Raw genomic sequence first — 6,000 nt, 5'->3', positions numbered from 1 at the left:
TGAAGCTGATTCCTGAATACGACGGCAACGCCACTCAGTCTGTTGTTGAGTGGCTTGAGGAGTTGGAACTAGTGTGGAAACTTCGAGACATCAAGGATGTGGCGAGCGTCATCCCTCTTCGCCTGACTGGTGGTGACTTCGTTGTGTACCTGCAGTTGTCTGAAGAAGACCAGAAATCCACTAAGAAGATAAAAGAGGCACTGCTCGCAGCCTTTGCTGTTGATCCCTTCATTGCTTACGAACAGTTTATTGGCAGGAAATCGCAGACTGGAGAATCACCGAACGTGTACTTGGCGGAGTTGCGGCGCCTTTCATTATTGTTCGGTGGTATGAAGAACAGGGGCCTCGCTTGTGCCTTTGTTGCTGGATTGCCAGAAGACGTCCACCAGCTACTGAGGGCTGGGTCGTGCATGGGTTCGCTTGAGCTGGACCAGATTTTGGCACGCGCAAGAGCGGTGATCAGGGATGACGGCCTGTGTGTGCCAGTAGAGGCGTGCATCGGTGTGGCGTGTCCTGGAGCCAGATCCTCCACGGCTGCTGCCAGTAACCTGTGCTTTGAATGCTGGGACCCGAATCACCTCGCTAGGGATTGTTTGGCTCGTCATAGAGGAGCACTGCGTGGCGGCTGGAGCCGCACTCGGCGACGTGTGAGATGCTACAAGTGCAGAGGCCCCAGTCACGTCGTTCTGCTTGCTCGGGAAACGAATGCGGAAAGAGGGAATCAGTGCCACCCTCTTCTCATGGCAGTCAGTGAGTGAGGCGCTACCTAGTGCTGTGGTGAGAATGGATGGTGTTCTACATAGTGTGCTAGTGGATACTGGCTGTTTCAGGAGTATAGTGCATGTGTCGTGCTGCAAAGCATGGAAAGAGGGTGGCGTCAGCATGGCCACTATAAGTGGTGAAGAGTGGAAGTGCTAAGGAAAAGGGATGGTGCGCCTTCAAGTGAGTAGTGGGCCCTCTACCAACATCAGTGTGAGTGTTGTTGCCTCAAAACCTCTTGGATTCACCTTCATTCTCGGAATAGATGGAATCAAGGCGCTCGGTGGTGTCACAGTTGAAGCTCAGGGCATCGTGAGTTTTGGTGGAGTAGAAAAGACGATCTGTGCTGCTTCAGATAAGGTGGTGGGGATTAATGAGAAGGACTTTATTGCTACTTTCGATCCCAGCACGAAGTCATGGACAGCTGCCTGGAAGTGGGCAGAAAGCAGGGAGCCAAACGTTCTGTACAACCAAGTGGAGACTTTTACTGTGCTCGATGAAGTGTGAGGCCCGTACGAGGAAGAGCTGGAGAGGTGGATCAAGGATGGCTAGCTTCTTCCGTACGACGAAGCTAAATATGGGCCTGCTAAGGGACTGATCCCTCTCATGGCAGTCATCCAGTTGAATAAAAGAAAAAGCGAGGCCAGTAATCGATTTTAGAGAACTTAACAACCACATATGTGCCTACACAGCTGACGTGGATGTGTGTGCTGACAAACTGCGGGAGTGGCGCAAGGAAGCTGAGAACGTGTCTGTGATAGACTTGGCTAAAGCCTACCTGCAGATCACGATATATGACTCTCTATGGCCATACCAGACGGTCAAATTCTAAGGTCAAAGGTTTTGCCTGACGCGACTGGACTTCGGTTTCAACATCGCCCCACTTGTGATGAAGGCCGTCTTGAACTGTGTGCTCACTCAAGATTCAACTGTGAGGAAGGGAACATCAACCTATATCGACGATATTTTCATAAACGAATGAGGCCAGGAAAGTGGAACAACATCTCAGCAACTTCGGTCTGAAAAGCAAACCACCTGAGTGCTTGGCTGATGGAGCTAGAGTGTTAGGCTTAAGATTGTGGGAAGACCATGACGGGCTCGTTTGGAGGAGGAATAACGAGCTAAGCGACCCCCCAGCTCATCTAACGCAACGAAAAGTGTTCTCTTACTGTGGCAAGTTGGTAGGACGCTACCCTGTGTGTGGCTGGCTTCGAGTGGTGTCAGCTTTCATCAGAAGAAGAGCCAACCTCCTCACAGAAAGCTGGGATCAGGTCATCTGCGATGAAGAGTTAAGCAGACTACTGCAAGAAACCCCGAACTTGGTGAAAACTAGTGACCCCGTGCATAGATGGTGGAACGCCACAGGAGATGAGGCGAAGGTGTGGGTAGAAGCTGGCTCGCTGGCGCTCGGTGTTGCAGTCGAGATGAATGGACATGTTGTTGAAGATGCCAACTGGCTGCAAAAGGATGACTCGTCTCACATCAACATGTCCAAACTGTATGCTTCCTCTAACAAAAAAGCTGACAGCCTGACGTGCGTGCCTCAGCGCTGGCTAGAGCCCCCCCCACCATCTGCCCTGCGGAAAAGGAATTTGTGTGCCGCTAGCGTTGTCCCAAGTGACGGTGAGATTGCTGAACTTCATCATGCCACAGGCCATCCAGGGATAAAGCGAACACTCTGTCAAGAGAGTCTTTCCTGCCCGAAGATAAGTACACGCCATCATCGCTAATTGCAAAATGCGGCAATCCATCGACCCAGTGGAGGAAAGGTTTCCTGGATGCAGGAGAAGCGTGGCAGCGAGTGGGCATGGACGTCACGCACTTCAATGGACGACACTACCTGACTCTCATCGATTGTGGGCCATCAGGGTTTGCTATCTGGCTGCGGCTCAGATTACAGGCAGTGTTTTACGAACATGGGGCTCCAGTAGAGCTGGTAATTGACAATGATACCGCCTTCTGCAGCAAGTTGTTTAGGAAGTTTGCAACGTGGTGGTGTGTGCGCCTCCGTTTCCGATGCGCCTATGTGACATCTGGAAATATCATTATTGAAAGGTGTTATCGCACCGTGAAGGTCATCGCAACGAGGAAGGGTTGTTCCATAGAAGAGGCGGTGTATCTATACAATTTGAGGCCTCAGGATGACTGCACGCCATCGACTGCCCCCGCCAACATGCTGTATCAATATCCTGTCAGGGTTCGTGGGGTGGACCCCTGTGAGGTTGGAGAGCTAGAGGTGAACTGCTGCTACCAGGTGGGAGAAGAGGTATGGGTGAAGCCGCCGAATGCTCGGTGCGATGAACGTCATAAAAAAAAATATAGTCACCAAGGTTATCTCCAAACAGGCTGTTGAGGTTGATGGGGTGCCCTGCCATGTCAAAGATCTTCACTGCATCACATCACACCAACCAGTGGCTCAGACAACCGCTACCATGAGCGATGACGAGAAGCTACTTAGTCGAGCTATAAAGCCAAGCTGACACAGGTGATGAGGTTGACACAGAAGATGGAGCAAGAGCCAGCCGAGCGTGTGTTACCAAGACGGTCGTCATGAGTTAGAGTACCACGAGTAGTGTGCGAACTTTGTGATTAGTATATCAGGGGGGATTGTGTCTGTATTCGTTCATAGGATGTATGTATATTAAGCTATATTCTTTAAGTCATTGTAATGGTATTTGGGGAAGAATGTGAGAGTGAAACACTGGTGTTTCATATGAGCTGGAGCGGAGTGAAGCATTAGTGTTTCGCATGAGCTTGAGCGGAGGTGAGGAATGGAAGCAGAGGTTGATAGGCAGCAAAGCGAAAAGAACCACTACCTCAGCTGCAGCTGTGACCGCTCCACACCACCAACCGCCTACATCGCCCTGTCGCTGATCCTGTTGCTGTCACTTTGGTGAGTAATAATACACGTCAGCAATGCGGAATTTACTACAGCTTCGTAGTACAGGGTTGTAGGATACAGCTGGAGACTGGAGGTGCGACTGGGTGCTGAAGCTGGCGTGTCTCTCTCTCAGGTGTGTTAGCCGATGTTCCCACATCAGCTTTTACGGTTTCGGAGTTCACCGTCACGAATCGAGGTGCGGAGCGTCACTCCTTGGAGCTCCACGTATACATACTTCGGAGCGTCACTCTTCACATCTCCCACCCCTTCCAGGCTTGTTACGGAACAAGACGATCCGGGCTGCGGCGTGGTCGCGTGCTGCGACGCTGCGGTAACGAGAACCGCACCTTCTTGCTTACACACGGTCTTGCTTCCTCGTCACTATTTTAGGGAAAGGAAGATCCATTAAGGGATGACTGAGTCGGCCGGATGAAACGGCGGTTTCGCCAGAAAACTCTGGCACTAGGGAGCTTGACATAGTAATCCCGATGCCTCCCAACCACATCATCAAGGTGAGAGCGGTTACTGAATTCCCTGTGCCTACAAATATCACTCAGCTTAGGTAATTTCTAGGGCTTGTTAATCAGTTGGCTGATTTCTCCACGGAAATAGCAGTTGCCGCTGACGTTCTTCGCGACCTCCTCAGCCCAAAGAAGGTAATCATATGGACCAAGAACCACGAAGAGTCGTTCGAGGCAGTGAAGCAGGCACTTTGCTCACCCCCTGTGCTAGGTCATTTTTTACCCTACTTTACCCACAGCACTCCAGACAGATGCCTCTCGTCTCAAGGGATTAGGTTACGCCCTCCTTCAGCAGCACAATGGCATATGGAGGCTCATCCAGTGCGGGTCACGATTCCTAAGTGATGCTGAGACAAGATTGCCGTGATAGAGCTGGAGTTGGTTGCTGTGGTATAGTTGTTGATCACAAGCCATTGGTACCTTTTCTGAATGACCGCACCCTGTACACCATCGAGAACCTCAGAATCCAGCGACTGAAGGAGAAGACGGCATGTTACGCCTTTGCTGCAGTATGGCGAAAAGGGCAGGATCACGCCCTCCACGACGCTCTTTCACGCGCCCCAATTGACAACCCATCCGTTTCGGATTTGGATGCAGAGTCTCCTATTGTGTCCGTACCAGTGTAAAGGACAGAACAGTGTTCGGATATTGTAATAACGTTATGAGGCAGTAGTGGACGACGTTGAAGTAGAATTTGTTCTAATGTTATATATATGAAGAGAGGAAGTTTGAATTATTGCACACGAGACAATTATGTTCTGTGTTTAGTTACGTTGTTGAATTCGTATACGAGATTAAAGTAGTTCTTATGTATGGTTGTAAGAGGAATTGTAATGATTTCCAGTGGATAAGGCGACAGAAGGGATTGTGATTGTCATTTGCTGGAGCCATATTGAACATCTTATGTATAGATATTATTTTTGTTAATTAAAGGCAGAAAAAAACTTTGACTGTTTATAACCAGTAACTAGAGAATTCGTGCAACTTCGTGTAACAGCTCGGATTACGACGTGTGTTTCACTGTTTGATCTGCTGCAGTCTCTGACGAAACAGCCAGACGTTACCCTACGGAACGAGCTCAGAGCTCATTATTTCCGATCTTCGGATTGGCCTGAGACCAGGCACACACCACACACCGGGACAACAAGGTCACAACTCCTCGATTTACATCCCGTACCTACTCACTGCTAGGTGAACAGGGGCTACACGTGAAAGGACACACACCCAAATATCTCCACCCGGCCGGGGTGTGTGTGTGTGTGTGTTTGTGTGTTTGTGTGTGTTATTCACCACGATCGTCTGCCCACATCACGCACAACACACACCGGGAAAGCGAGTCCATAACCCCTCAAGTTGCATCCTGTACCTATTTACAGTTAGGTGAACAGGGGCTACACATTATGATGGACACTACTTAATTAATGTAATGTTTTACCGTAAGATGTACTGTGGCCGTGGGTATTGTTCCGCTACCCCACGCCACCCCACAATCAGTCGTTCCCAACACAGCTTCGGGAATAGACTCACGCTCGACTGGCAATCTACTTGCCTTCCTTTTTTTGACTGGTCCTCCTGTCAAGCACAGCCAGTTTACCTCTTCAGTCTACTGTCTACAGTCACACTCTAGTGTGTAGACTGTAATTCTGCATCATCACGCAGCTACAAGCTTCATTCAAGGCGCCCAGACTACAAGTCTCTGGCCGCCGGCTACTCATCAAGCCTCCACGCGCTCACTACCAAGTATTTTGTATTTCTACAATAAACACAGGGAAGCTTCCCCCTGGTGTTTCTTTCCATCACACCTGCATATGTCGTTGGTGCCACTGGTACCAGGACAAC

Source organism: Portunus trituberculatus, chromosome 24 (genome assembly GCF_017591435.1).
Source record: "Portunus trituberculatus isolate SZX2019 chromosome 24, ASM1759143v1, whole genome shotgun sequence".
NCBI lineage: Eukaryota > Metazoa > Arthropoda > Malacostraca > Decapoda > Portunidae > Portunus > Portunus trituberculatus.
This window is presented reverse-complemented; position numbering follows the sequence as displayed.